The sequence below is a fragment of the Nicotiana tabacum genome, chromosome 20, assembly GCF_000715075.1.
Source record: "Nicotiana tabacum cultivar K326 chromosome 20, ASM71507v2, whole genome shotgun sequence".
In the NCBI taxonomy this organism is placed as follows: Eukaryota; Viridiplantae; Streptophyta; class Magnoliopsida; order Solanales; family Solanaceae; genus Nicotiana; species Nicotiana tabacum.
The window spans coordinates 4772060-4784202 of record NC_134099.1 but is presented as its reverse complement, the minus strand read 5'-3'; the positions used below and the strand labels follow the sequence as shown (position 1 = coordinate 4784202).

General features: G+C 32.9%; 1 long non-coding RNA gene across 1 annotated transcript; it reads right to left on the bottom strand.

The window, feature by feature from the left end:
- Positions 1–7288: 7288 nt before the first annotated feature.
- On the bottom strand, positions 7289–8861 carry LOC142174727 (uncharacterized). The gene is made up of 2 exons (XR_012703771.1): positions 8285–8861; positions 7289–7771 (listed from the first exon to the last, which is right to left on the bottom strand). It is a non-coding gene; the product is annotated as an uncharacterized LOC142174727 (long non-coding RNA).
- Positions 8862–12143: the final 3282 nt, after the last annotated feature.

The following is a 12143-nucleotide window of genomic DNA, read 5'->3' as shown; positions in this document are numbered from 1 at the left end:
CCAACCCCCCTCCCAAATTTTTTGCAACTTACACATTTTAAGGTAAAAGGATTTTTTTATGTAAGATGAGCATGGTTCTAAAACATGGGTCAAGTTGGGCGTATTGGATTATGACTCATTGTTTAGCTTATCTTGACCCAGCCTATCTTAGCCCAAATACACTTTAAGGTAAAAGGATTTTTTTATGCAAGATGAGTATGGTTCTAAAATATGGGTCAAGTTGGCGGGTTGGGTTATGACTCATTGTTTAGCCCATCCTGACCCAACCCATCTTAGCCCAAGTACACTTTGATCTGGATTGGACAATAACTCATTTATTGACCTAATCCATCTTGACCCTCCCAAATTTAGTCCAACCCCCCATTTGCCACCCCTAATTTAAACCATACAAAATGGGAGTGTTTGAATCAAGAGGGGAATAGCAGAAACTAACATCACTTAGAAAGTTGAAGTATCAATCACTCAAATTGGAAATTAGTACTTAACCACATTTTCTTCTATCTTTGCATAATAAGCAAAGGAAAACCTTTCTAAACAACTATTATTTTAACTCGAATCATCAAACTGTACGAAACACTCTTACGATATGACTCTATTCCAAATATATTTTTATAATTCAAAACCAAGCACTTAAGTCCTTTATATAATGATTAATAAAATCCGGCATAAATATTAAAAATTTATAGTGTCACACCCCCTTTTTCCCCAATAAAAGATATATGTGTTATAGGTTGTGGGTTAAAGAGTGTTTCCAATTAAAGTGATAAATTTGAGTAGGGGTTATTTTATTTACAGAGTCGCCACTTGGAATTGCTTTTTGGGTGTTCCAGGTCACCTTTTATTTGAATCCCTAGTCAAAGGAAGGTTTGACTTTATTTTTTATTGGTCTGCGAAAATAAGAGATTGGGTAAGGAATTCTATTGACCAGAAAAAAGGTGTGAGGCATTCCCCGAATCCCGTGGTTCTAGCATGATCGCTCTATTGACTTAAACTTGGCTTCAATTAATTTTCGACAAAACTACAATTTACAAGATTTTCATGTTTTACCTACCCACTTTTATTTTTTGACTATTAGAATTATTAAAAAATATTCTTTTGGATAATATTACATTGCCATAACCATGCTACGCAAGCAAATACGTGATCGAATAACAAAAGTAATTAACTTATCATAATTGCGCCTCGCAAGCAAATCCGAAATCATGACAATCAATTATTTGTAGTACTTTTTGAGAAATTACTAAATTTGAGAAAATTAATTTTTTGAAAATTATTAAAAGTCAACTATCGCGCTACGCAAGCAAATTCGCGATTTTAGCAAAATATTAACTAAAACTAATTGGTATGGTATGAGGTTATTGAACTTTATTGAATGTTAAACATCACGTTACACAAACAATTCCGTGAAGATAAAGCGCGCCTACTAATTGCCTAGCGTTTAAATCAATTAAGGTGATTAAGTTAGTGAGTTATTCTAATTACATAACAAATTTATTTTCTATTGGATAGTAATTGTGTGAACAATCATGGTATTAAAACTTTGCCAACCTTGATCAATTTAAAGAAGGGATTTTTACCTCATATAGCAAAGGTTAATACCTTATTTATTTTAAATAAATACCATTTAAAAAAATTATATTCTATATATACATTTTAATGCTTATAGCAAAATATCTAATTTTGGTTACTTCCTACCCCTAAGCCACTAAATACGCTATCTAGTTACACTATTTTCTTTCTCCCTCTACTTTGATATATGTCATTCTCTTGCCCCGTTCTCTGAAAACACGATGCTCAATCTCAAAATTTCTCTCACCCACATCATCTACCATTAGTCACCCTTCCCAAATTTCAATTTGTACAGAACCCACGCTCTCTTCTCTCTACTTCGCTAGGGTTTCGATACACAGTTCCCATTTTTCCACTCACTCTGAATCATCTCGATCCAGTAGTATTCCATTTAGGGTTTCGTCAATCTCGATATGAAAATGGCATCTTCAACAGCAATTACGGCGCCCCTTGTTGCTCCTTCATCTAAAATCGAGACAATTTCTCTCACCCATCTCAAAATTTCTGTTAATATTTCAATGTATTTTCAATGTATCACGTTGTATTTTCATGTATTTCATTGTATTCATTGTCTTTTTTTCATTGTAACTCAATGTATCTCGTTGTATTTCATGTGTTTCATTGTATTCGCTCTCTTTTTTTCATTGTATTTCAATGTATCCCGCTGTATTCTATGTATTTCATTGTCTTGCTATATACCATGAATGTATTCATATACTTTTTTTAATTAATGTAATTTATGTATTCAGATGTATTATATAATTTCTATGAAGATTGCTATGTTTTTGGGGTATTTTTTGGTTGAGAATATTTTTTATAACTGAAAATACAAAATTTGTGTGTTATAATTGAGTTTGTTGAGTTATATTAAGAGTCTATTATGTTAATTGATTCACTTTCCATTTAAAAATAGTATAATCCCCCATTTTACGCCGTGAATACAGTCGAGTACTGTCACACCCCTTTTTTACAACCTCACTAACCCTCTTAAAAATAATAAAAGGATTTCGCAAAGTTCGAAAGGGTTTTTCAATTTTGAAAGTGACAAAAGATTGTTCAAAAGGAAATAACTCAAAGTCGCCACCTGACTTTGATTTCGGTGTGCCAGGTCACCGTTTTTTTTTAACATGATTTTTCCTTTTAAAACATTTCAGACTCTAAAACCAAGTCCGCACTAGAGATTTGGGTAAGAGAGTTCATTTGACTCGGGGAGAAGGTGTTAGGCATTCCCCGAGTCCCGTGAAAGTCACGGTTGCATACTCGATCTAGTCGACTTTTAAGATATTTGAATTGAGGTAATAACACACAAAAGAAAATAAACAATCAAAAAAGGCTCGAGGTCATCCCCACCTAAATAAAATAAAATTAAAAGAAGAAAAATTAAAGTTCTAGATTATCCTACGCTACTTCTTCTACGATGTTCGCCGTGGCCTCCAATTACATTCGCTTCGGGGCATTCCCCGGACAAAAATATATACAAATCCTCTGGGGCATTCCCCGGATAAATTTAACTAACGAAATGACCTCTAGCCTCAAAACTAACAAAAATCTTACGGCTTGCCTACCCAAATACGACCGGCCTAAACATGCTACTCGCTATTTAATTAATAAATGAGTAGAATAAAAGCAGCAAGATCAGTTAAGGCCAATTTCCTTCACTTTTATTTTTGAAATCCAACTCCCCCATTTGTTTCCCCACCTAATATGTAACGAGCTCAGCACCAATCACGCAAGTTTTCCTAAGTCAATTTAGTCAAATAACTTTCCTTAATCAACCCCAACAATTGACTTCACTACTTCAATATACTAAACTAACAATCCAGGGATAAGTAATTAGGCACATTTAGGCAGAAAAACATAAGAAGCAAACAAGCAACATTATCGGAAAAGGAACAGCAAAGCAGTAAAGATTGAACCTCAAAGTAAAGCCAAGATTTCACTTTCTGTTTTGATTAAATTGGTGGCAGAAATATTGATGCTCGAGCTGATATTCGAGAAGCGAACATGGATGGCTATGAGAACGCTGAATTTTGAACTAGAATCGCAGCCAAGGACTCAGAACGGAGCACTGACCGGTGACCTCGACTTGGACCAACGGAAATACACGTCGACAAGAGCCTTAGACTGAAAAACTTTAGCGGCTCCGGAAACTCGAACAAGGATTTGATGAAGCAGAAGAAGGCAATTAAAGTTTTTCACATTGTATCAAAGGAATTGTTCTTTCTTGTGCTCTATTTTGTATGTGTGCGTGTATTTTTGTGTGTTTCTGTGCGTGTGTGCGTGAGTATTTCCGGCGAGTGTGTTGGAAAGGGACTGGGGTGCGGTAGCCTGGTTGGGTGGTCCGATGGTTGCTATTGGTTTCAAGCGATGAGGGATCGGCGGCTCTGCTCCTATTTCAGTTCAAGACTAGGAATTGAAAACTTGGGTTAGGGTTTCTATAATTGGGTATTTTATATGAAGGTGGGAAGGGATGATGGTCATTGGATTAGAAGGAAATAGATAACTAGGAATAAATCTTGCACATAAATGGGCTAATAGGCCGGAAAGAATGGGCTAAGAACAATTGGGTTTAAGTTAAAAGAAATGAACTCACACCCTTGGGCCTACAAATTTTCTTGTTGGACAAAGACAAACTCAAAAATCCTACCAAAATATTAATTCAACTTAGTTAAGTAAAATAAACAAAATTTTAAATGAAACTACTTTTTTGGTATTTTCGAATGTTATAACAATAAAGTAAAAAGTAAAGAAAATAGGTTAAAGTCAGGATAAAATTAAGATACCATGAATAAAAATATACTAATTGATCTTAAACTAAAGATAAAAATATAGAAAAGCGATAAATACGATAAATAAAACTATTTTATGTTTTTTATGTCTTAGGACTAAAAGTAAAAAAATTATATTAAAATAAAGTCAAGTAAATATTTTAAAAATATAAAAATACTAAAACAACTTTAAAATTTGCGCGGGTCAAAAATTACGTGCTTACAAGTACAATAATTTGTCCAGCTGTAATCTCATGTTTCACGTCATAAATACAGTCGAATACAACAATTGATTAGCTGGACTTCCCTGATTCACGCATATTTTTGCTATTGTATTCATGAATACAGTAGCTTAAATACATCTAACACATCTTCTAACAACAAAAAATGTATCTACAATCCGTAATATAGCAAATGATATCTATAGATAGCAAATTACCACTAAAAGATAGTGTTTTATGTAAATTTCTCTATAAAGAATGGGCTGCTTTGGAGATTTGTATAATAGCATTGGGTCAATCTTTTAATTTATTAAAAACGGGCCAACTTTGTTACTAAAAGAAAAGGAATTTTTACATTCCTATGCCACATAGGAAACCTTATTACCCTCAATGTTTAAGGTTTGACTTAATTACACTTAGTATACCAAATTATCAATTCTATACCATAATTAATTAAGGGTATAATTAATTGTACATTTTTTACTCCTTAATTAAAGGAATCTGCACATTTCTCTCTCCTAACCCCTCAGTCTCACCCACATTTTACCCATACCCACGTTCTTTTTACCATTTTCCATCTTCTGAAACTAAATTCTCCCTCTAAATTCACAGAAAATTGAAGAAACTCTTCAACAAAGTTGGTTCCCCATTTTACTCCAGTTGAAGTTCATCAATGAAGAACAACAAAGTTCATCAAAATTGAAGTCGAATCTTCAAAGTTCATACACACATTTACCTTCAGCTTTAAATTTCCTCAATGAAGAAGAACAAACCTTCAAAGAGACAAGAGAGCAGCAATTCCACCAAAACACACATCAAAAAGCTTTGAAACTTTGAATTCAAATTTGGGTTTTCAAAAATCATTATTTGTTTTGATTGGGTGTTGTTGTAAATAATTGAGAATATGTTTTGGAGTTTATATCTCAATTTTGAGGGGTTTTGGTGAAGATTTAGACTTGGTTTTGGCTGAATTTCAGATTGAAACTCGAAGAAGAAGATAGAAGACTGTTTTTGCAGAAGATTTGTAGAAATTTTAGTCGTTTTTTATTTGTGAAAACAGAAGTCAAAGCATCTACAATCAGAATACAAATAATCTACAATTTATCTACAAAATATCTACAAACTCGGTACATTGAATTTTAATATCGCAATTCCACTTCAATTGTAGCTTAATTAGTATTTTCGACATAATTGCATTTTTTGCAGAAGATTTTGTAGGAGTTTTAATCATTTTGAATTTGTGGAAACAGAAAACAATGCATCTACAATCAGAATACAAATAATCTATAATCTATCTACAAATTGGGTACATTGAATTTTAATATCCTAATTCTCATTCGATTGTAGCATAATTGGTATTTTCGACATAATTGCGTTTTTGCAGAAGATTTGTAGAAGTTTTCGTCTTTTTTGATTTGTGAAAACAGAAAACAAAGCATCTACAATCAGAATACAAATAATCTACAATTTATCTACAAAATATCTATAAACTGGGTACATTGAATTTTAATATCCCAATTCCCATTCGATTGTAGCATAATTGGTATTTTCGACGTAATTGTGTTTTTTGCAGAAGATTTGTAGAAGTTTTAGTTGTTTTTGATTTGTGAAAATAGACAACAAAGCATCTACAATCAGAATACAAATAATCTACAATTTATCTACAAAATATCTACAAACTAGATACATTAAATTTTTATATCTCAATTCACATCCAATTGTAGCATAATTGTAATTTTTGACATAATTGTGTTTTTCAGAAGATTTGTAGGAGTTTTAGCAGTTTTTTATTTGTGAAAACAGAAAATAAAGCATCTACAATCAGAATACAAATAATCTACAATTTCTGAAATATGTCTTCTTCTTCTTTTTCTTCTTCTTCTTCTTCGAGTTTCAATCTAAAATTCAGTCAAAACCAAGTCTATTCTTCAACAAAACCTCTCAAAATTGAGATATAAACTCCAAACCATATTTCCGATTATTTTCAACAACAACCAATCCAAAAAAAAAATAATTTTTGAAAACCCAAATTTGAATTCAAAGCTTTCAAGCTTTTTAATGACTATCAATGGTGAAAAATATCTGGAAGAATATTTACTTCCATAATTTTAGCGCGCCTAAATAGGAATATCTGGAAGAATATGATTTGATCTGATTTACGCTAAATTAATGGGTTTTACCTTTCCCTTTCAAAACTTGAATTTAATGCAGAATCAATCAACCCCAAGATTCTTTCCTGACTTTTCGCGCGTTATTAAGGGAAGATTATGTCTTATTAATTCCTAATAAACAAATGGTACAAAAATTGTAGGAAAAATATGGACTAGGCGGGTAATTTAGATACTATGCACATATTTGGTAATAAAGTTTCATATATGGTATAAGAAGGAAAAAGTCCAAAAGAAAACGGGCAGCTGCTGAAATTTACTTGGCCCAACTCTTTTCTTTGATTGATCACCACCAGAACAGACTATTCACTTAAGGTACACGTCCCTTTATATTTTCCTAAAATCCAACACTTATTCAAAACCCCATTATTGTCCCTTACTAGCCATTGATGGATGATTGAAGACAAAAATCATACCTTTATAACTAATAATAAGCATTTAAAAAGAAGTAACCTACAACAATAATAACACAACCCAGTAAAATCTTATCAGTGGAGTCCGCGGAGGATAAAAGAAGTAACCAACAAGCAAGGATGAATCAAGACTATTGAATAATTTCAAATAAAGACTTAAAAACTATTCATTTTTTATTCATATGAAACAATTCAAAAGTTACAACGGAAGAAGAAATACCTAAATGTTGAAATACTAGAGCAACAACGGCGAGAAGCCAGCAGAACAGCTCAAATCAAATACCCCAGCAGCATCAAATATCAAAAACTCCAACAACCCAGATAAGGCTTGAGCCAACAGACCAAAAATAGAAGCTAAATACCAAAGGGGACTCGTTTCATTTTTGGAACGTACAAAGAGAAAACTGAAAGCTATTTTAGCTGTTGTTTTGTTTCTCTCTGATATTGTGTCTTTCTTTAGCATGTGTTAAAACTGATTTCCGAAGTGAGGAAAGAGCAGCCCCTTAAATAGGCAAATAAAAGTTACTTTTTGGACAGATTTGGATTCCAAAAAGTCTGTCCAAAAAGGACTGACTTTGTGTGCTAAACACTGTTCAAAAGCTGTCCAAAATATGAAAGGACGGCTTAAAAATCTGGTATAGCAGAAGCAAGGAGAAAAAAATATCATTTCAGTCATCCTCCTAGTAAAAAGTATAAAAAGTAGGTTACTAGTACCTTATTTTATGATAAATTTATCTAAACTTTAGATTTTAACAACATCAATAACACCATATTGATTTTGAACCAAACTAAACTCAAACAACTAAGAATTGACAAAACAGAAACAAGAGTACAAATGGAATTAAAACTCAAACATACTAGATTAAAACAAATTGATTTGCGCAAACTAAACATAGAACAACTGAAACCACGAAGTATTACGCAAAACAGAATTTGGATGAGCATCGCATAATTATTAGACAACGATCAACAACAAGCTCTTATGCTATGAACTAACAAGCGATTCACAACTAATATTACCATAGTTTAATTAATCTATAAATACTACTAACAAAATTAGGAGTAAAGATTTATCCCTAAAACTAAATCTGAAGCATAAGCTGAAAAGTCATAAACGGGAAAGGGGAGATGGATTTAAGATTTACCGGAAACTCGAGGAACAAGGCGGCGGTGATACAACGGCAGTGGTGGTGGTGATTCGACCCGGGACATGGTTTTATTGTTGATTGATACCAAAAATCCTAAATTCGGTGAGCTGAATTTCGATGTTGGTATAATCGACAATAAAATCATGTCTGAGTCGATTGGAGGCAAGAACGGAAGGATGTTGGAGGCGGCGACGGCATTGGGCGGTCATTAGTGACTTCGTCGGAAAATAGTCGACGAAATTCGGGGTCCTAACAAATAGTAAAAGAGAGAGCTAAAGGTGTTCTATCCATCCATCTATGTATTGTGGGGTGGTGGTGGACGGAACTTCACGAATTTGAGAAGAATGGTGGCAGCTACGGTTTCCTATATATAAAATTCGTGGAGTTTGAGGGTTTTTGAAGAATTTGGTTTGAAGATATGGAAAGAGGAGGTGTTGGAGATTACATGGTGAAATTTTGGGTGTGTTTGGAGGTTAGCCGCCACTAGTGACGAATCCCGGCAAGCGTCGACGCCATGGAGGGAGTGGCGGCGACAGAGATGAAGGAGAGAGAAGAGATAGAGAGATGGGGAGGCTATAAGGTTTGCAAAAATGGCAAAATTTTGATTTTTAGAGCGTTATGTACCACAATTTAGATCAATTCTGGGCCATTGGATCAAGAATAATTAAAGGTTGAGAATCGATGTTGATTTCATTAAGCGAAACGGCGTAGTTTAAGCAAAAACTATGTCGTTTTAGCCCCTTCCCTGGCAGCCTCTTCATGGATTAGCCATTGCACTTTTGGCCACTAAAATCATTTCAATTTTGGCCTAATTCCCTTAATCATACTTAATAAACAAAATTTACACAAACAAATTAATTAATTCAATAACTTATTCAAATGATTAATTAACTAGATTAATTCACCAATTGAACACTTAGTTAATTCTTAAAATGCACAAATGAAGAAAGAACTTCTTTTGTTGGTATTTTTATGATAGGAAATGTTCAATTAAAGACACAAAAAATGAGAAAATAATTAAAATTTACAAATGAAGAAAGAACTTTTTTATGTGCAATTAAAGACACAAAAATGAGAAAATAATTAAAATAACAATACACTAATGACTTTAGGAGGTGTTAAAATAATGCAAAAATTTGGTATTCACATATAGTATTTTCAAAAAATAAGGGGGGGGGGGGGGGAGTATATATCAAATTTAGAAAAGTTAAATAATCAATTTTGGGTCACCCGTTTAAAGGTTTTTTTAACAATTAATTTTAGAACATGAGCCAATTTTCGGAAAGATGCATATTTTAAAACAATTAAACAAGAAACATATTACAACTTGATATATAAGAGAGAGTCTTATTATTACCATCTCTTTTCCTCTTTTTTGTATGCGTGATATTTTCTTTATATACCCCTAATAGAATCACATCATCAAAATTTAGTTACTTTTTCTATATATAAAATAGAAATTGTTCAAAAAAACAAACAAACAAATAACAACAACATATTCAATGTGATTTTATAATAAAAGGGTGTGCGCAAACCCTACTCTTCTGCTGTGTGTGATAGAGAGATTATTTCAATAAACCCTCGATTCAAGAAAAAAAAAATTAAAAAAAAAATACTATTCTGCATGCACTCTTAGCTAAATCCCAAGGGGTTGCTTGGATTGAGGGACGAGGATATTTAATTGCTTGTTTAACATTATGCAAAATTATGCATTATTTTATCAAGATAGAATATGAAATAACAATACTTGAATAAGAGGAAACTTTCACTAATATACGTAAATTACTACTTACAATAAGAGGGAATAGCAGGCACGCCTCAGTCAACATGAGTGCTTTCATAGAAATAAAAATTGATCTGAGGATATTTCTGTCATTTCAAAGCTATTCAGTCAATCGCCCAGCTTAACACGTGTAGTTCCAGTTTTAACATGTGGCAGCACCTCTGGTTTCTCAGCTAAAAATCTCAACCGAACGTAGAGAACTAACGGCATCTCCAGAAAAGTAACGCTCCAGAACATCTGTTCTCTCTCTCTCTCTTTGCTCTCAAGTTTGTACTGCAATGTGTTTTCTTCCGTCAATCGTATTTTCTGGTGGGTATCCCTTCTACCATCTCTTGATTCGTCTTTATCTGTATCTTATGATTCATGTTTATCTATATTTGTCTTGAGGAATATTTGAGAAAATTCTTGAACGAATACCATTTCTATTGAAGTTCTCTAGGTGTTTGAGAAAATTCTTCAATGAATTACCCTAATTTCTTATGCATATTTCTGTCTTCTCTATTATTTATGTGTTTGAAAAAATACTTGAACAACCAAACTTATCAGTTGAGTTAGCAAGGACGAGGTGACCGCTTCAATTACTAACTGTTTGCTAGGTTTTTCTTCTCGCTTCTACTATGTTTTTTGTTGGTCGTATATATCATCAAATACCTTTGTTTCTTTGTTCGATCTCTGACCTCTTCATTTGTTATCTTTGTTCTCTGTCAATTAATTTTTCAATTATTAGCTTATGCGCTTCTTGTTTTTTCAGTTGTGCGTTGAGGTTGTTTCAATTGTTTTCTGTCGGTTTATTTGGCGATAAATGGGGTATTTGGGGCTTTGACATATTTCTCAGATGTTGACGGCCTGTGTGTATTTGAGACGGATTCTTTTGCTATTTCCATAATGCATAGACTGTTTTGGCATTTTTTTTATAATTAATTTTTGCCTCTATAAACTATCAACCTGGTGGTTAAATAAAACTAGCTTTTCGATTTATTGACACTAAAAAATCAACTTAAGATGACCTTAGAGATGCACTTTGCTGGGAATTATCTATAGTACAATCGGTAGGATGTTAACCTAGAAGCGTGTTAAAAGATTACATTTCCTCTGCGCTTGGGATAATTAGATTCAAAGAGCTATTTATATGAACTCACTATTAGATTGAAATAATTACTGATCCAATCAGTTCGAAATTGAGTAGTTGATTGCTTGATTTGTATTGAAGGTATGTCAAAGAGATGCTATAAAATCTGATGAGTTTTACTCCTCAAAATTATACAATTGGCTGGACAATTTCCAGATCTTCTTTAACCTCTTCATCATTTTCTTGCAACTATTATGAATGTACTAATAATTGACATCATATATATTTGATAGAAACTAAGTGATCTTGTTTATAAAATTATAGATCTTTCACTGCTATTTTTGTTTGTTGATTCGATTCTACCTTTCTGAATTCATTTTTTCCTGTTAAAATAAAACTCCTTTTTATCGACCACTCCTTTCTTGTTTTATAGTTATACTTTTACCACAAATTTCTACGGCTACTTGTATTGTTTTCTGTTGTGTCTTGCAGTTAAATAAGTCCTTCTCTATTGCCTCGAAAAGTATAGCAGTGGTAGCATATATGACACTCCAAAAAGGTGCTTTTACTAGCAAATCAGGCAAAGGAATTGGACTAAGCACATGTTTTCTGTTGCAGTCATTTTCACTCTTCATCGTGCGTTCCTGTGCCATTTCTTTTCTGAAATCATGTGGAGAAGAGTCTCCTAAATATGACACTTCCACTTTTGCAAATGAGCTAAGGGACATTGAGCAACTTGTGCTTCTGATTATTTATGTTTGCTCTTTTTCTACTTAGTTTAACATCTATTGCTATCCTTTCTGTTGGCATAACTTCAATGTTTACAGATTCAAATGCTTGGTCAATATTAGAAGAATTTGTAGCAAACACTTTGTACTTTCTCCTATTGTGGCAGTGTTATTTTGACAATTGTGAAATTCCTAATGTAGATAAGGAATGTTGATTTAGATTATTTGAAGAATGCAAAGTTCAAGTTGAGCTTGTAGCTTGAGACAGGTTAAGGC